Genomic DNA, 20744 nt, shown 5'->3' on the forward strand with positions numbered 1-20744 from the left:
GTATTCTTTCTGCTATATGAGCTGAGTGCCCATCAATAAATGACTTAATCTCTGGTCTCAAATTCATGACATGAAGGAATAAAGTCGATAACATATAAGTTTCTACTAGCCCTAATATTCCATGAATTACTGAGGTATTTCAGTAGTTTCTGACTCACAAGAGTTAGCCTGTATTATTAACCATATTTATTTCTTCCATATAGGGACTGTGGTTTCTACCAAGTGCCAAAAATCTGTATGATTGTGAAGTCCAAGTTACTTAACGTGCAATTTTCAATCCCTGTCTTATTCATAAATACCAAGGTACAAAATAGCTTTGGGTCTTATTTTCACATTCACAATCACTCGGGAATTTTATCAAGGCTGAGCAAGAGATTTGGAAACTCATAATGCATTTCCCAAGAAGCTGCAAAGGTTGTGAAATTCACGGTGCTCTAGCCTTCCTGAGAGAGTGGGAGCTGACTGGACAAGACAGCTCATTTACAATAATGTTCCTGGGTAATTCTCTGGAAATAATGGCAAAGGCAAGGTAATTGCTGCCCAGTTTTCTGCTTTCAGCTAGGGCTTGTAAGCAGTGGAACACCCACAGGCTTTTCTTTTCCCTCTGCCCGAGACTTTCACTCAGCAAGCTCCACTTGGAGCTAGGAGAGGCCATAAAATGATACAGCCCAGCCCTGTCCCCTGTGGGAACTCAAAGGTACAAAAATCAAGTTAATGCCATTGACAGTTTCAAACTGGATACAGATCAAAGAGAGTGAGATTGCTTTTTGTTTAACTCTTGGCGAAACTGTGTGTAATTAACTGTTTGACCCACTTTTTTAGGCATTCCACTTCACTTGCTCATCCCTTACAATAATTAGTCAGGAGTCTTCCTTAGTCTGAGTGGTTTTAGGCCTTGATAACTTATACCTCTGTGAGAGATAGCCATCAGTCTATGCTTAAAGACCCATGATCAACTCTTAAGAAGATTATTTTGAAAAAGGAATTGCTATGAAACTTCTTTTTAGAGCTGCTTGGGAATAAAGGCATAGTACTAAACACCCTTCATAAAAATCCATAAGCAACTAAAGTTGTTCTGATGCATTGATTAGAAATTACTCATCCTTGAGCATGTCAATAATTCATGAACAGCTAAGTAAAGTTAATTATGATAATAATGCAGAGTCAAAAAATCTATCCTGGCCTTTGCTTTTCCCATGCCTTATAAGGCTCAGGGTGGGGTGGGGGGGGGGGGCGGGGGGCAGTGTGCGGGCAGGTTGGGGCATAAAATTGGGAGAGGGATGATGGTGGTGATCATATTCCAGAGACTACTCTGAGGCAAACTGAACTTTTACTGTGTGTCAGTGCTTCCTTGTTGGTGGCAGTCTATCCCCACATTTACAATGCATCCATAGGGCTCCCCCATTAAAATGGTGTCCTGTAAAGAATATGATAACATCAAGCAAAATGATTTATAACTGGTTCCATTTACAGTGTTCTCTCTTTCAGAGAGCTTCCCTGGTGGCTCAGATGGTAAATAATCTGCCTGCAATTCAGGAGACCTAGGTTTGATCCCTGGATTAGGAAGATCCCCTGCCGAAGGGAATGGCTACCCACTCAGTATTCTTTCCTGGGAAATCTCATGGACAGAAAGTGAACAAGCTCTGACAGTTGGTGATGACAAGGAAGCCAGATGTGCTGCAGTCCATGGAGTCACAAAGAGTTGGACACTACTTAGTGACTGAACTGAACTCAAAAACAAGAATGCTGTAAAGCTCTTAGCATAGTGGTAGGCACATAATGAATGCTTAATAAATGTTTTTGTTCAATCGCTCAGTCATGTCCAGCTCTGCAATACCATGTACTGCAGCACGCTAGGCTTCCCTGTCCATCATCAACTCCTGGAGCTTGCTCAAACTCATGTCAGTTGAGTCAATGATGCCATCCAACCATCTCATCCTCTGTCATCCCCTTCTCCTCCTGCCTTCAATCTTTCCTAGCATCAGGGTATTTTCCAATGAGTCAGCTCTTCACATCAGGTGGCCAAAGTACTGGAGTTTCAGCTTCAGCATTAGCCCTTCCAATGAATATTCAGGACTTATTTCCTTTAGGATAGACTGGTTGGATCTCCTTGAAGTCCAAGGGACTCTCAAGAGTCTTCTCCAATATCACAGTTCAAAAGCATCAATTCTTCAGCACTCAGCCTTCTTTATAGTCCAACTCTCACATCCATACATGACTACTGGTAAAACCACAGCTTTGACTATATGGATCTTTGTTGGCAAAGTGATGTCTCTTTTTAATATGCTGTCTAGGTTGGTAATAGCTTTTCTTCCAAGGAGCAAGCCTCTCTTAATTTCATGGCTGCAGTCATCATCCACAGTGATTTTGGAGCCCAAGAAAATAAAGTCTGTCACTGTTTCCATTGTTTCCCCATCTTTTTGCCATGAAGTGATGAGACTGGGTGCCATGATCTTTCTTTTTTGAATGTTGAGTTTTAAGCCAGCATTTTCACTCTCACTTTCATCAAGAGACTCTTTAATTTCTCTTTGCTTTCTGCCATAAGGGTAATGTCACCTGCATATCTGAGGTTATTAATGTTTCTCCTGGCAGTCTTGATTCCAGCTTGTGCTTTATCCAGCCTGGCATTTTGCATAATGTACTCTGCATATAAGTTAAATAAATAGGGTGACAATGCTCAGCCTTGACTTACTTCTTATCCAATTTGGAACCAGTCTGTTGTTCTACGTCTGGTTCTAACTGTTGCTTCTTGACCTGCATGCAGGTTTCTCAGGAGGCAGGTAAGGTAGTGAGGTCTTCCCATCTCTTTAAGAATTTTCTAGTTTTTGTGGAAAATTAGCAAATGTTAGCTAGTATTTTTATTGTAATTTTATCATTATGGATCCTATCACTTAGCTCCTGAGGGTACCAACTGAACATTCGCTGATAAGAAGGTGGTATAATCCACCTTAAATAAACTGCTTGGGGCTTGCTCAGAGTCTACTGGCTTCTGGGCTGGTAACTAGAAAGCAACACATTTAGTTTTCTTGACCCTTGATAATGAGATCCTTATAATCCAGGGGCTTATAAGTTTACAAACTCTGACAAGAAAAACTTTCAAAGTTTTGGACATATACACACTTCCCCGAAGGACCACAAACCAAGAGACTCTGCTGAGATGTCAACTTAAACTGAAAGGAGTTTTCTGAGGCCAGTAAATAAGTTGTTATGCTGATGAACAAGGCCAGAAAACTGCCTGGCATGTGTGTCTCAACTTTCTGGTATTGTTCTCAACTCATTTAACAGGCAGTCAATGGTGTTATTATTTTGTGTGTCTCCCAATTGCTAGTTCTGGTAATGCACTTGAAGTTCTAAGAAAATGATTGTTCTTAGCCAGGCAGCAGAGTTTTGGTGTAGATGAGTATGTAGAATGTATAATTTGGAGGTATTTTCAGTCTATGATAGACATGAATGAGTCTTTTATACCAAACAAATGAGATTAAAGTGTTTTAGTGAGTATTCCCAGTTCAAAAATTGTTCATCAGGTGAAAATAAAATTTTGGTGAAATGAAAAGGCAGTAGTTTATTCAATAGATATCTTCCCAAAATGACATATGTCTCAGCTTACACATTACAGCATTGTTTGTAATATCTAAAAATTGGAAAAAATAACTCAAATATCCATCTGACTCTGCAATCACATGTACTGTAGCCCACTAGGCTCCTTTGTCCATGAAATTCTCCAGGCAAGAATACTGGAGTGGGTAGCCATTCCCTTCTCCAGGGGATCTTCCTGACCTAGGGATTGAACCTGAGTCTCCTAAACTAGATTGCAGGCAAACTTTTTACCATCTAAGCCACCAGGGAAGCCCATCAAATATCCATCAACGTGGGATTAATCAAATAAATTATAGTATATCCATCAATGGAATATTATTAAGACCTATAAAAGAATAAGCAAGCTATATATCAGAGAAAAAGATCACTAAGCCATATTATAAAGGACAAAAAGCAAGGGGCAAATATTGTAAAAAAGAGGTGGAGGGAAAAAATATATATACATATTTACTTATAAAGGCACAGGTTATTTCTGTAATGACACAGAAGACACTGGTAACTTTGGCGGTAGAGGGGAATGGGAAACTTGGTGACTGGGGACAGAGATAGGAAAGGCAACTCACTAGAGACAATTTACCTTAAAATTTTTTAATCATGTGAGCATATTATTGTCTCAAAAATAAACTAGATTAAATTTTTTATTAAAGATGGAATTAAAGAAAAGGCAGTAGATTTGTAGGATGTGATTTTGTGTATAGGAAATGACATGTTTACCTGAGGAACAGGCAGAAGCCAAAAATATACATGAAATTTTTCTGTTTTTCTCAATTTTGTAAATTTCAAACGTTTTTAGAAATACCCTTTAGAAATGTTAAGCAATGACGCTGAACTTGTATGATGAACATTTTTGGTCATTTATGATCAGTTAAATCTGTGAATGTCAAATGAGAGAGTAATAATGACAAACAAATACGCTTAATTAGGATTGTATTTTTTTTATGCTATATCTTAGCAGACCCTCCATTACAAAATTGTGTTTATTATAGTGAATATGGTGATGGTCTGTCAACATCCATTTGATTCCACCTTTAAGATTAGTTGTCCTATTGTTGGGTGGCCAGTGGTGGCCAAGAGTAGTATAAAACAATTACCAGGGACTTCCTTGATGGTTCAGTGGTTAAGACTCTTTGCTCCCAATGCAGGGGGCACAGGTTCAATCCTAGGTTGAGGAACTAAGATCCTTCCTGACATGGCTGAAAAACAAAACAAAAAACAATCGCTGTAATGTCATCTTCCTTACAAATATTTAATTGGTTCAGGAATGGGCAGCCTAAACCAAACTTGAAAAGTTTTTCTGTATGTATTAGTTTTCTATTTCAATTCTACTAATTTATTGGTAAGGTTACACTTTTATAGCAATGATATTATTTAATGTTTTTCTTCATACATATTTTTAGCTATCACATTACCTAGAGAATAGTCTTTGTAATGAAATTCCTTGATGGACAATAGGTCAGGGCAAGAAGAACTGACTCATTTTATAAAATGCTTCCTCCAGAATGGGGAAGAGTCCACAGATTCCCCAGCACCTCCCTAGCAGTACAGCTTTCCAAGTGTCTGTCGGACATTGAACCTCACTCGTGACACAGCACTGGATATTGATTGACAAAGGTTCTATTCCAGAGGTTGCTACAGTTTTTCTGTAAAAAGTCAGATAGTAAATATTTTGGGCTCTGAGTAGTCTCTGTCACAACTACTACTCAACTCTGTCCTTGCTTAGAAGCAGCCTTTGGCAATGGGTATGGCACCATTCCAGCACATCTTCATGTACTAAAAAAGTTTGGGGTCATAGTTTGCTGACCTCTGTTCTATTTTATTTTTTAAATTCAATTTCTAAGCAGAAAATTCCATTTGGGGGATGATATCCAGCATAGGCTACATTTAATTAGAGCTATTTATATCTTGTGATCTGATAACCTGGCCTCCTATATTGGGTGGTAGAGACACAAACTCTGGAGTCAGAGAAACTAGGTTGAAATTTCAGCTCTGCTCTGCAGTGGCTATGTGGCCTGGAGTTCCTCTCTCCTAGCTTTATATTCCCATCTGTGGAATGTGGATCAGGGTCCTGTTTTAGACGGGTGTGTAACGATTACATTAAAGTGTATGTTAAATATCTGACACAAAGAAAATGATCAAAACATTTTAGTTTCCTCTCCTCCCCCACAAAAACACATGCAAATTGGGCAATACCCTACCTTGCTGCTGCTGCTAAGTCCCTTCAGTCGTGTCCGACTCTGCGCGACCCTATAGACAGCAGCCCACTGGGCTCCCCCATCCCTGGGATTCTCCAGGCAAGAATACTGGAGTGGGTTGCCATTTCCTTCTCCAATGCATGGAAGCGAAAAGTGAAAATGAAGTGTTCAACTCTTAGCAACCCCATGGACTGCAGCCTAACCAGGCTCCTCCGTCCATTGGATTTTCTAGGCAAGAGTACTGGGGTGGGGTGCCATTGCCTTTCCCGATACCCTACCTTATTCACACACATTTTTCAAACCCTCTCTTAGGTGGCTAATGTTGGAAATTAAAAATTAAATCTAATTACCTTTAATTTCAGATTACGCTATTTTTAAAAATCTGTTTTCAGTTTCTGGGAATCCTTTTTTTTTTTTTTTTTTTTTTGTTAGCTCTTTCTAACTCCTGCATGTTAACAGCCAGCTAGGACATGTCATCAAAGCATTCAAGCAAAGGCTTTAATTCTGATAATTCTGATTAACTCTCTAGGGAAGTAAAGAAAAGCTATAAAAACATACGACTGGATTTTAAAAGTCCAATACTCAAAAGAGTTTTTGAGAGAAGAGTAACAGTTTAGATTCTATTTGATGTTTGCTATGACCATGACTCAGCGTTTTAGAACTGATTTTATTGTAAAACTTCTTAGGGAAATCACTGTCAGTGCCATAAGTGGTGGATTTTATCAGCTTGAAATTATTCCCCTTTGAGACTTAGTACTACTTTAAAATACCCCCCTTTGATAAGTTTAATTTAAAAATATACATGCATATATGAGGTACTAGTAATAAGAAGTACTTCCATAGCAGGAGAGCAATTCTGTGTGTTTATTTACTTGTATAAACATACTGTTACCACAACATTGAGTATATTTATCACATGCTTTTTAAGTTGGGAAGTATGTAAGTCCTCCCATAATTAAAAAAAATAAAACTTCAAAGCTTCCTCACTAGGCAATAACGTGAATCAATGTTAATATGGCTATTTAACATCAATAAAACAATAACATCTTCAAAGAAATAATGTACCACAAAAGCAATATAACTTTGAAAAATAATAAAACATCCCAAGAGATATTTATTGTTTCAAGCATGAGAACTGAGAATTGAGTGTCTTGGTCAAGGGGTCTTGTCCATTACTTCTAGAATCAGAACTCTTCAATAAGTGACTCAATACATCTGTTTCTTGGTTCATTCATTCATTCATTTACCAAATACACATTTATTTTTAAAATTACCATTTGTGATGCATTATGCTAGGTTGTTGTCAGTCTCTAAGTTGTGTCTGACTCTTTGCAACCCCATGGACAGAAGCATGCCAGGCTTCCCTGTCCTTCAACATCTCCCAGAGTTTGCTCAAACTCATGTCTATGGAGTCAGTGACACCATTCAACCATCTCATTCTCTGTTGCCTCATTCTCCTCCTGCCCTCAATCTTTCCCAGGATCAGGATCTTTTCCAATAAGTTGGCTCTTCACATCAGGTGGCCAAAGTACTAGGTACTAGGAACTTAATTCATTTCAGAGATAGATGCATAAAGAATTAATTACAGGATGTTTTACAAGTGTTACTGCAGAAATATACAGCCATAGCTAAAAGAGGAGTGCAAAGGGGAGAATTCTTTTAAAAGATGGCAGACAAGAATATGGGTAGAGAAGTGGTCAGAGACACTTCATAGAGGATATGAACAGCATCCAGGCTAGGTATTTTCTGAGGGGGAAAAAAACAGGAATTCTGGGCATAGTGAAGTACATGATCAAAATTTTAAAAGGATAAAAGTGTACTTAGCACCTTTGTAGTTTAATAAAACTGGAACATAGTTTCATGGTGGTGTAGGGTAGTTCATGCTATATTACAAATCTGAGTCCTTCCACCTGTTGGCCAGTGATCCCTTGATCACTATGTTGATTTTCTCTCTAACATCTGTCCTCTGAATGGCTAAAAAAGGTGTATTAATGAGGCACTTTCAGGTTATGAGGAGCACAGACATGATGCTGATCTTGGGTGACGGGCATTTACTGTATGAGGAGCCTGGCAGGCCATGGTCCATAGCGTCGCAGAGTCGAACACAACTTAAGCACACACACGCACAAGAGGAAACTAGGAAGCAAATATATGGGAGGTCATTTTTGATGAAACGATTAGGGCTCTTGAAGAGGACTGTTTATCACCTTGTAATTCCCATTTCCGCAAAGGAACACTGGGGTGGTCATCATGTAAGTGAGCTTATTCTCCCTGCACAAGATGTCCTGCCATTCATTTAATCTGCCTTCTTTGTTCTCTGGTTCTTCCTCCTGCTGTTGTTTTTCTGCCTTCTGGCTACTCCGCCATTTATCTCATGGCTTCTGAGCGACCGAACTGAACTAACTCATAGAGTCTGCTTAGTCTCTGTTTATTTCCTGGCTCATATTCTGCTTCGCTTCAAAGAGATCTCTCTCTCTCTGTGCTTTTATGTAGAAAAGAGTTAATAACAAGTCCAAGACTACCGTTCTTAGAAAGATCTGTTTGCAAGGGTGGTCCTTGACTGGCATCTGAGAATTTAGGTTTCTGCAGAGTTCTGACCATTTGCTAAACGATAAGCATGATTCACTGTGCCTAAACAGTTTGTACAAACAATATGGTTTATGCTAGGCATCTGCTTTCCTTTTGGCAGTCAGAAATTGGTATATGCTAGGAAGAGGGTTACCTGTGTGACCAATTCTCAATAAAAACTTTGGGCACTGAGTCTTTAATGAGCTCCCTGATAGAGAGCATTTCATACCTGCTTTCACAATCTGTTGCTAGAGGGATTAAAATCTCCTGTATGAGTCTACTGGAAGAGGACTCTTGGAAGCTTGCACCTTGCTTCCTCCAATCTTTGCCCTATATGCCTGTTGCCTTTGCTGATTTTTCTCTATTTCTGTCGATATCATAGACTTACGTATGACTATAAGCTAAGTCCTAAGCTTGTGAGTCCTCCAGGCAAATTGTTGAAACTGGGGGTGATCTTGAGGAAATCGGACACAACTTGGCTTTCAAGCTCCTGAAGAAAGAATACCTTATTCCCAGTCTACTACTTGGTCCTCATTATGATCTGGACTCTGGCTATCTCTTCATCCTCATCTCTTATCCCTCCCTCACCCCTTATTCTAGATATGCCAGATTGCCTGCTGTTTCTCAAACATTCCAGGCAGGCTCCTGCTCCAAGGCCTTTGTACTTACTGTTCCTTCTGCCTATGCCTTTTCTTCCAGCTATCTGCATGGTTGTGTTCATTCATGTCCCACCTACCTAAAATAGCTGTCCCGTCCCACTCATATTTCTTAACTCCTTCCTCTAGATGAATTCTTCATAGCAATTATCAATTTTTTTAACTTTATATTGTTTGTTTATTGCCTGTCTTTCCAAACTAGAGTATAACTAAATGAAGGCAGCGACTTTGTTTTATTCACTGCTCAATTTTTAGTAGCTAGAAAGGCGCTTGGCACATAGAAAAGACTCAGTAAATACTGTTTGAAGAAGGAATACTTGATACCACATCTCTGTTGGGCATATGTCTCATACCAGGCCACATTATATGCCCATGGACATTGTACTGATGTCTGCCTGTAGGCTGAGCATTGTGGCAGACTGCTGATGATCCATCAATTTCTGCTCTTTCCTTATTCTGTAATAATAGGGCCCCTAAGTTTTGGCTTGGCACATAGCTATCAGAAATAGAGAGTGTAGTACTCAATCCCCTATGCTGATAGGTGTAGCGGTATAAGTGCAGGCCAATGGGGTATGAATGGAAGTTGAATGTACAATACCTAGGAAGTATCCTTATAAGAGTGGATTCTATTTTACCTACCTTTTTTCCTTCCTGCTGGGTGAAACAGACTGTAATAGTTGGGGTTTTGGGAGCCATTTGGATCATGAGCAACCTTGGTGGTATAAGGTACAGTCAATGGAGCAAAACAAGAAAGAAGAGACCAAATAATGTGGAGTCCAATGCCAATTCTGAAGAACCTACCTCTTTGACAAGAATCAGAAATAAACTTTTATCTTCTTTAAGCCATGAATGGTTTTCTCTCACTTGAAATTTGCTCTAATCCTAATAATACAAGCACGCATCTCCAGTTTGACTTCTTAGAGCCAGGTAGAGAGTTATAAAGTACAGAGCATGATAACATACACACTATTCACTCACTTGTTTAAAGGGAAGTTGTGGGCATGATAGGAAGGCCAGCAAGCGGAATGTTATCCTGTAGGAAATGGCAGCTGTGGGAAAGCATTATACTAATGTCCCCCAGTGATTCACACCTTCCTGAGTCCACATACTTTTTTGCAACTTCCATCAAGAAAAGGAGCCTATCTCTCCACCCCCTTTGCATCTGGCTTGGCCTTGTGACTGACTTGGACCAACAGAATGTGGCAAAAGTAACATAATGACTGTTCCAAAGTCTAGTCTGTACAAGACATTGTAGTTTCCACTGTTGCCATCTGAAATCCTGAGATCACCAAGCTCTGAAGCCTGGTGTAGCTCATAAGAGGATGTGAAACCCTGTGGATGGGAACAGAATCACCCCAGTGCAGGGCCAGCACCACCTGGCAGACATGTGAATGAGGCCACATAAATGATGGCAGGCCAGGCAGTCAGAAGTCACTCTCAGATGGCCAGTCGACAGAATCATGAAAATGAAATGGCTGCTGTTTTAAGTCACTAAATTTTGGCAAGGTTTGCTTTTCAGCAATAGGAGCATGAAAATTAATCTAAGTGAATATCTATTTCTTGCTGCAGAAAGATCTTATGACAAAGGCAAATATAAGTGAAAAGTACCTAAGCTTGGCAACTTTTCTCTTTTTTTGGCTTGTAGGATCTTAGTTCCCCAAATAGGATCTGAAACCTGGGCCCCAGCAGTGAAAGCTCCGTATCCTAACCAATGGACTGCCAGGGAACTCCCAAGTTTGGCAACTTTTAAAGAGAAATATAAAATCTTCAGCTTATTGACTTTAACATTAAAAATGAGGAACACATCTTTATTTAAAAAATTATAAATTTTTAAAGAGAGTAGCATAAGATAGTAGATGGAATGTTGAGTGAGAAATTGGTAGAATTGGGTATGGTTCTCTTTTCATTAACTAGCTTTATAGCCTAGAAAAATCTGCTTAGCCTCTTGGTGCATAATGTTTTTTCAATATGAAGCATGCTGTAGTCCATGGGGTCGCAAAGAGTAGGCCACGAATGAACAACTAAACAACAAAATGAAGCCCACCCCTTGCTCACTCACTCATTCATTTAAGAAAAACACTGATTATCCTTAACTGTTAGGAGACACTGTCGTGAGGGGTGAGATGATAGGAGACTGACTTTATTTATACATTTTTATATGCTGCTGCTGCTGCTAAGTCACTTCAGTCATGTCCAACTCTGTGCAACCCCACAGAGGGCAGCCCACCAGGCTCTGCCGTCCCTGGGAGTCTCCAGGCAAGAACACTGGAGTGGGTTGCCATTTCCTTCTCCAATGCATGAAAGTGAAAAGTGACAGTGAAGTGGCTCAGTCAGGTTCGACTCTTCGCAACCCCATGGACTGCAGCCTACCAGGCTCCTCTGTCCATGGGATTTTCCAGGCAAGAGTACTGGAGTGGAGTGCCATTGCCTTCTCTGATTTCTATATGATTTGACTTAAAAAAAAAAATAGGTTACTTTTATAATCAACAAAGTAAACATAAACATGTTATGGGCTGAATTTTGTCCCCCAAAATTGGTATGTTGAAGTCCTAACTTCCAGTAACTAAGAATGTGACTGTTTTTGAAAATAGAGACTTTAAAGGGACAAGTTAAAATGAAGTCATTAGGGTCCTAATCCAATCTGACTGGTACAAAGAATGATAGTAAGCCAGTCTGACCAGTGTCCTTCTAAGAAAAGGAAATTTGGATGCATAGACACCGAGGATCCATGTGCCCAGAGAAAGGACCATGTGAGGACACAGTGAGAAGGTGGCCATCTGGAAGCCAAGGAGAGAGGCCTCAGAAGAAACCAATCCTGCTGACAACTTGATCAACCCACCCAATCTGTAGTATTTTGTTAGAGTAGCCCTGCCAAATACAGATATTTTCATCCTGACAAAACACTAGCACCTTCAGTGAGCACATGATCCTGATTCTTGAGGTGACCATGTTCAAGCTAGAGAGAGACAGTAACTTTTGATATGGCAGAAAGTGAAGAGGAACTAAAAAGCCTCCTGATGAAAGTGAAAGAGGAGAGTGAAAAGGTTGGCTTAAAGCTCAACATTCAGAAAACGAAGATTATGGCATCTGGTTCCATCACTTCATAGGAAATAGATGGGGAAACAGTGTCAGACTGTATTTTGGGGGGCTCCAAAATCACTGCAGATGGTGATTGCAGCCATGAAATTAAAAGATGCTTACTCCTTGGAAGGAAAGTTATGACCAACCTAGATAGCATGTTGAAAAGCAGAGACATTACTTTGCCAGCAAAGGCCCATCTAGTCAAGGCTATGGTTTTCCAGTGGTCATGTATGGATGTGAGAATTGGACTGTGAAGAAAGCTGAGTGCCGAAGAATTGATGCTTTTGAACTGTGGTGTTGGAGAAGACTCTTGAGAGTCCCTTGGACTGCAAGGAGATCCAACCAGTCCATTCTAAAGGAGATCAGTCCTGGGTGTTCTTTGGAAGGAATGCTGCTAAAGCTGAACCTCCAGTACTTTGGCCACCTCATGTGAAGAGTTGACTCATTGGAAAAGACTCTGATGCTGGGAGGGATTGGGGGCAGGAGGAGAAGGGGACGACAGAGGATGAGATGGCTGGATGGCATCACGGACTCGATGGGCGTGAGTCTGAGTGAACTCCGGGAGATGGTGATGGACAGGGAGGCCTGGCGTGCTGTGATTCATGGGGTCACAAAGAGTCGGACACGACTGAGCGACTGAACTGAATTGAACTGAACTGAACTGAACTGAATGTGATAAATGCTGTGGTGGGACCATATAAAAAATACTATTGGAGTCCAGAGAAAGGGGACCTGACTGGCTGTGGAGAGGGAGATGATGGCAGATCCAGAGCGGAGAGTTTAAGAAACTTGTCCTGTGTTGAGATGCCACCTTCAGTATCGAAGGAGAAATAGAGATGATCACACTCCTAAATACTGGCCTTTCTGCTGAACCTCTGTGCTTGGTTGTCGTACTGGTCTCAGATAAGGATTTCAAGAATCAGTAAAATCTCAACAAACAAACACAGAGAATTTGAGACATGGGTATATTGATAGCAGCTTTGCTAATGTTATATTTTACCTGTTTTTAAAAAGGACATTTGAAATGCTGTGCATATCATTAAAGATATTTTAACATTTTCTCATAATAGATAGTCTCTTACACTGAATATGTTTAGCTTTAAGTTTCTTCCTTGTCCTTGGTTTTTGCACTGCACATGCATTAGTAGCATTTGACTAGCATTTGTTGGCCGCTAGGGTTTCAAGGCAACTTTTATTAGTTAGGTTAGGAAAACAATATTTTATTTCTTTATATGACAGAAACTAGTTATTCTCCAAAATCCATACTTGCTTTCTTCCATAGAAAGAGATTACACTAGGTATATGACTACTCAGCTAAAGACTTTATACCTCCATCCTCTTTTCACAGTTAGATGTGATTATGTGGCTAAGTTTTGGTTGATGGAATGTAAGTGGAAGTAATATGTAAACTGATGTTATATGTAATTTCTGGACCATCTCTATAAGTAACTTGCCTTGGAGTTCCTCTTTTCCCTTTCCACAGGTTGGAACCCTGAATGTGCCCACATGAACTTTGCCAGTGAAGCAATAAATGAAAGGAATCTGGTCCTTGAATGACTCTGTAGAGTAGAGATTCCTTGACAGGCTGCACGGTTCACCTTATTATAACATAAGAAAACAAGTTATTTAAGCCTCTGCCTATAGATGTATTCTTTTTGGTGTTTCTTTCTTGGGACAGCTTAATCTTTACCCTATTAAGCAAGTCCTGCTTTATCTTGCTTTTATGGTCATATTTGCCTTCCAACTTCCCCTTCAGAAGTCCCCTGCTGCTGCTATGTATCCCACCCACATGAGATGCATATACTACTAGGTCACCAGAGACAGACATTTGCAGAAGAGTTTCCTACCTAAGTGTGGAATTCCCCCAAAGGAGAACGCTAGTTGCCTCCCTTCCCCTTTTGCATAGTTTCTCCCACACATCTCTACCTTGTTCCTTTGATCTACTTAGACTGCAGTGAAGGGAACCTTTCGCCTGGTAGTTCAACTGCTCAGCCAATGGACACAGCCCATCGTCAGGACTTTCCATCCTGCCTCTATCACTTCCCTTTTTACCTTCTGAGCACTGCCTCTTTTACCTTCCACAGAACCAGATAATACACATTCCCTTTCAAATTGCAAGACACTTTCAACAAATAGCCATTGAAATGGCACTCTATAATGTGTACAGTGATGAAACAGGGAAAGTGTTTGACTTTTCAGTCTACTTGGAGAAAGTAGGTGACTAAGTTGGCAATCCTAAATTAAAATGCAAAGTTCTAAAATTGGAATAAATACAGTATGTCGTGGGAAGACTCAGAAGAGGCACCTAACCCAGCATTTGTACAGGAGTGTGGCCAAGTGAAATAAAGGCATAGAAAAGGCCAAGTAAATGGGTACATTGGCTGCATAAATCTCTACCCTGTTAGTAAGACATCATTTTAAAACTTCAAATAATTTAGAGTTTGTGAAATAAAAAGTGGAAGTTCTTACTTCTACACATACTAATTTTAATACCCATCAGTTCAGTTCAGTTCAATCGCTCAGTCATGTCCAACTCTTTGCGACCCCATGAATCGCAGCATGCCAGGCCTCCCTGTCCATCACCAACTCCCGGAGTTCACTCAGACTCACGTCCATCGAGACAGTGATGCCATCCAGTCATCTCATCCTCGGTCGTCCCCTTCTCCTCCTGCCCCCAATCCCTCCCAGCATCAGAGTCTTTTCCAATGAGTCAGCTCTTTGCATGAGGTGGCCAAAGTACTGGAGGTTCAGCTTTAGCAGCATTCCTTCCAAAGAACACCCAGGACTGATCTCCTTTAGAATGGACTGGTTGGATCTCCTTGCAGTCCAAGGGACTCTCAAGAGTCTTCTCCAACACCACAGTTCAAAAGCATCAATTCTTCAGCACTCAGCCTTCTTCACAGTCCAACTCTCACATCCATACATGACTACTGGAAAACTATAGCCTTGACTAAACAGACCTTAGTCGGCAAAGTAATGTCTGCTTTTCAGTATGCTATCTAGGTTGGTCATAACTTTCCTTCCAAGGAGTAAGCATCTTTTAATTTCATGGCTGCAATCACCATCTGCAGTGATTTTGGAGCCCCCCAAAATAAAGTCTGACACTGTTTCCACTGTTTCCCCATCTATTTCATTAATTTTTAGTTCATGTTCTTCCAGGTGTATAGATAGGAAAATAAATTTGAATATATATCCATGTAATGAATGTATCCATTTTACTTTTCAAAAAATCTACTCACAGTATATGTATTGTCATGCAGCCTCCTTTTTTCCATATGGACTTTTTTCCTTATTATGCATAAAGATTTACCTAACTTAAAAATAGTTTATAGACTTCTCTACTAAGGATACATTAACTCCCTTAATAAATGTCTTCCATTTACTATAATTTTATTTATTTATTTTTAGTTGTGCTGGGTCTTTGTTGCTGCTTGGACTTTTCTCTAGTTGCAAAGAGTGGGGGCTACTCTTCACTGGGATGCACAGGCTTTTTATTGCAGTGCCTTCTCTTGTTGCTGAGCATGGGCTCTAGGCCCATGGGCTTCAGTAGTTGCTCTGCATGGGCTCAGTGGTTTCAGTTCCCTGGCTCTGGAGCACAGGCTCAGTAGCTCTGGCACACAGGCTTCATTGCTCTGCGGCATGTGGGATCTTCCTGGACCAGAGATCAAATCCATATCTCCTGCATTGGCAGGTGGACTCTTTACCACTGACCTACCAGGGAAGCCTAAATCTCTTCCCTTTGAACACTTAGGTTGTTTTCCATTCTTTTCCCTTCTAATAGTAGTATTTCAAAGAACATTCTATCCATTGGACTTGGTAACAAATACTGAGAAAAGGATTACAATCTCAAGATTCTACACTTGCCCAAGATATGATAGGTGGCTCATTGGTAAAGAATCTGCCAGCCAGTGCAGGAGATGCAGGAGATGTGGGTTCGATTCCTGAGTTGGGAAGATCCCCTAGAGGAGGAAATGGCAACCCACTCTAGTATTCTTGCTGGGAAAATCCCATGGACAGAGGAGCCTGGCAGTGGGGTCCCAAAGAGTTAGACATCACTGACCATGTCCACACACAGAAGATGTGATATGTGTATGAGAAAAAAATTAGACATTTTTGGATCTGTAAAGTACTGTTTCTCTTTCTGGGGAATTTTACTTGAGAAATCATTCTAGCAAAATCAAAAGCAAAACAAAACTATATCTCAGGGGGATTTACAATGTATAAACTCATGAATGAGTGGTTAATCTGGCAAAATTTAAAAGACTAGTGTAGAAGATCATAGCATGGTTCCTGAATGGGGAACTTGGATACTATAAAGAAATTTCTATTTCCCAAACTAATGTTTAGGCTTCTTCCAATTCCAAACAAACCCTGAGAGGGGCCTATTTTTGAATCATAACAAATTTTTCTAGAAAAATAAGTAAATAAGAATGGTTAAAGAATGCTTATCAAAAGGGGACTGGAGGTTGGTATTTACCTTATCAGATGCTGAAGAATTATAAATATATAAGAGTTAAAGCATGTTAAGTACTGAGAATAGTCAAATCAGTGACTCAGAAGTGATACTGTGGAATTAGAGTTTATAAAGTATAAAACAATATAAGAACATATTTTAAAGAAATTACAAACCTAAGAGAAAAGGGAACTTTTTGATGACTACTTTATTAAAATTTTGCATCACAGAATACATATGAATAGATTAAAGAGAAAAATTCAACCCTAAAAAATTAGGGTAGGTATAGAAGTTCATGGCCTTCCCTGGTGGCTCAGATGGTATATCATCCCTTTATGAAGAAGGACTCCCTCAAGCCAGAAAGCAATGGAAGAAACCACAGGAACAGATAATAGATTTTACCATATAAAAATATAAAATTTCTGTGGATCTAAAAAATACATAGGTAAAAGGAAAAGGCAAATCCCAAACTGGGAAATATTTGTACAATATACATTTTTGCAAAAACCTGGGTTGCTATTGCTTGTCAAAAGAATTGGTTAAACCCAATTCTTAGCCTCAGTTCAGTTCAGTCACTCAGTCGTGTCCGACTCTTTGCAACCCCATGAATCGCAGCACTCCAGGCTGTCCATCACCAACTCCCGGAGTTCACTCAGACTTACATCCATCGAGTCCGTGATGCCATCCAGCCATCTCATCCTCTGTCATCCCCTTCTCCTCCTGCCCCCAATCCCTCCCAGCATCAGAGTCTTTTCCAATGAGTCAACTCTTCACATGAGGTGGCCAAAGTACTGGAGGTTCAGCTTTAGCATCATTCCTTCCAAAGAAATCCCAGGGCTGGTCTCCTTCAGAATGGACTGGTTGGATCTCCTTGCAGTCCAAGGGACTCTCAAGAGTCTTCTCCAACACCACAGTTCAAAAGCATCAATTCTTCGGCACTCAGCTTTCTTCACAGTCCAACTCTCACATCCATACATGACCACTGGAAAAACCATAGCCTTGACTAGGCAGACCTTTGTTGGCAAAGTAATGTCTCTGCTTTTCAACATGCTATCTAGGTTGGTCATAACTTTTCTTCCAAGGAGTAAGCATTTTTTAATTTCATGGCTGCAATCACCATCTGCAGTGATTTTGGAGCCCCCCAAAATAAAGTCTGACACTGTTTCCACGGTTTCCCATCTATTTCCCATGAAGTGATGGGACCAGATGCCATGATCTTTGTTTTCTGAATGTTGAGCTTTAAGCCAACTTTTTCACTCTCCTCTTTCACTTTCATCAAGAGGCTTTTTAGTTCCTCTTCACTTTCATAAGGGTGGTATCATCTGCATATCTGAGGTTATTGATATTTCTTCTGGCAATCTTGATTCCAGCTTGTGTTTCTTCCAGTCCAGCGTTTCTCATGATGTACTCTGCATATAAGTTAAATAAGCAGGGTGACAATATACAGTGTTGACGTACTCCTTTTCCTATTTGGAACCTAGTTTATGCCTAAACCTTTATAGATGAGTGTGTCTGCAGAGAAATAGAAAACTGTGTGCACTGGTTTACTGTTAATTGCTTTCAAGGGAGACTTTAGTCCTGTTCTAAAATTGTAACACATTTCCCTAGGTCAATCACTCTGCCATGTTCCCTGACAACTATTTAGTAGCACTTTCTCATCCAGCATCGTCTCTGCATCTTCACTCTAATTTGATGATCTTGCTTATAGTGGCAATCAGAAGAGGATTTACATATATTTACACCACCATATCATCCCACCCAGTAGCATCTCTTGTGTTGGAGAAGAATCTTCTGTGCTCCCATTAACACCTTCACAAAGGCACTGATTTCTACCCCTCTCAACTATTCACGGACAAAAACCTACCTCCAGAAATTTCCATTTCTCCTTTTCTCTGGTGAAACACTCCCTTCAGCCCCAGTCACATATTTTTTCACATCTTAAAAAAAGATCTCTTATCCCACTTTTCCCTCAAGTTATTGTGTCATTTCCCTTTGCTTTGGAACAATCCCTCCAGAAGGAGTTACATACACTTGATTTAACATTTTCAATTCCTTAACTTCTGTTCTCTCTTGAACGTAATCCACTGAGGTTTCCATCCCCACAAACTCCTCTGCAACTGTTCTTGTCCACGTCACTAATGACTTTCATTATCGCTGAACCCAATGATCAACTGAGTTTTCTCTCACAAGATCAGCAGCACTAGATGCAACAATCACCCCTTCCCAGAAATATGTGATTCATCTGGCATCCAGAACACCACTCTCCTGGCCGTGTTCTTCCTGCCTCCCTGTTTTTCATGTCTAAATGGCCCACCTGATCTTTCACAACCCCCTAAGCTGTTTCCAGTGTAGTCTTCTCCATTTCAGTGAGTAACAACTCTATCTTTCCAGGGGCCATACATTTGAAAGCCAAATTTAACTCCTCTCATTTTCTCATATTCCACTTCCATCCAGACTGAACCTGTTGGCTGTATCTTCAAAATAGATCCAGGTGCTGATCATATTTTACCATCATCACTGCTCCCACTCTGGTGCAAGCCAGGGCACATCTCCAGGGATTAATACATAATCTAACTGATTTCCCTGCATCCACACTTGCTCCTCTTATTCTCCACCCAGCAGTCAGAGTGATGCTGTTAAGTCAGATTAGCATGCCAGGTTTTTGCTGACACATCCTGAAGTCTTCATGTATGATATCGCCCCCTCCTCATCCTCATCTTTTACACTCTCTCCTAGCTCACTCTGCTTCAATCCCAGCAGATGGCTTACTGTTCCTGGAAAAAAGCTAGGCAGCTTGAGCCTTTTCAGTGGCTCCCTTCCCTTTTTTGTATCTTCAAATATCTTCTTCCTCACTCACTCACTTTAGCCATTTCTGATAAATCCCTACCCCCTTCTTTGCTTCATTTTTCACCTTGGTTCTCATTACTTTCTAATGCACTATGTAAACAGAAGCAGAAGATATTAAGAAGATGTGGCAAGGATACACAGAAGAACTATACAAAAAAGATCTTAATGACCCGGATAGCCATGATGATGTGATCACTCATCTAGAGCCAGACATCCTGGAATGCGAAGTGGGCCTTAGGAAGCATCACTGTGAACAAATATAGTGGAGGTGGTGGAATCCCAACTAGCTGTTTCAAATCCTAAAAGATGATGCTGTGAAAGTGCTGCCAGCAAATTTGGAAAACTGACCAGTGGCCACAGGACTGGAACAGTCAGTTTTCATTCCAATCCCAAAGAAGGGCAATGCCAAAGAATGTTCAAACCACCACACAATTGCACTCATTTCACATGCTAGCAAAGTAATGCCCCAAAATCCTCCAAGCTAGGCTTCAATAGTATGTGAACCAAGAACTTCCAGATGTTTCAGCTGAATTCAGAAAAGGCAGAGGAACCAGAGATCAAATTACCAACATCTGTTGGATCATAGAAAAAGCAAGAGAATTACAGAAAAAACAGCTATATCTGCTTCACTGACTACACTAAAGCCTTTGTGTAGATCACAACAAAATTCTTCAAGAGATGGGAATACCACACCACCTTATCTGTCTCCTGGGAAACCTGTATGGAGGTCAAGAAGCAACAGTTAGAACTGGACATGGATCAACAGACTGGTTCCAAATTGGGAAAGGAGTACATCAAGGTTGTATATTGTCACCCTGCTTATTTAACTTATATGCAGAGTACATCATGAGAAACGCTGGGCTGGATGAAGCAGAAGCTGGAATCAATATTGCTGGGAGAAATATCAATAACCTCAGATATGCAGATGACACCACGCTTATGGCAGAAAGTGAAGAGGAACTAATAAGCCTCTTAATGAAGGTGAAAAAGGAGAGTGAAAAGGCTAGATTAAAACTCAACATGCAAAAAACTAAAATCACGACATCCAGTCCCATCAGTTCATGGCGAATAGATTGGAAAACAATGGAAAGGTGAGCTACTTTATATTCCTGGGCTCCAAAATCACTGGAGATGGTGACTATAGCAATGAACTTAAAAGACACTTGCTCCTTGGAATAAAAGCTATGACAAACCTAAATAGCCTATTACAAAGCAGAGACATCACTTTGCCAAGAAAGGTCCATATAATCAAAGCTATGGTTTTTTCAGCAGTCATGTCTGGACGTTGAGAGTTGGACCACAAAAAAGGCTGAGTGCCAGAGAATTGATGCTTTTGAACTGTGATATTCG

The 20744-nt window shown here is 40.3% G+C and overlaps 1 protein-coding gene across 1 annotated transcript in view; it reads left to right on the forward strand.

Moving 5' to 3' along the window:
- NABP1 (nucleic acid binding protein 1) overlaps positions 1-20744 on the forward strand; it is a 133093-nt gene that overhangs the window by 72907 nt on the left and 39442 nt on the right. The window lies entirely within an intron of this gene.

This window comes from Ovis aries, chromosome 2 (assembly GCF_016772045.2).
Source record: "Ovis aries strain OAR_USU_Benz2616 breed Rambouillet chromosome 2, ARS-UI_Ramb_v3.0, whole genome shotgun sequence".
Lineage (NCBI taxonomy): Eukaryota > Metazoa > Chordata > Mammalia > Artiodactyla > Bovidae > Ovis > Ovis aries.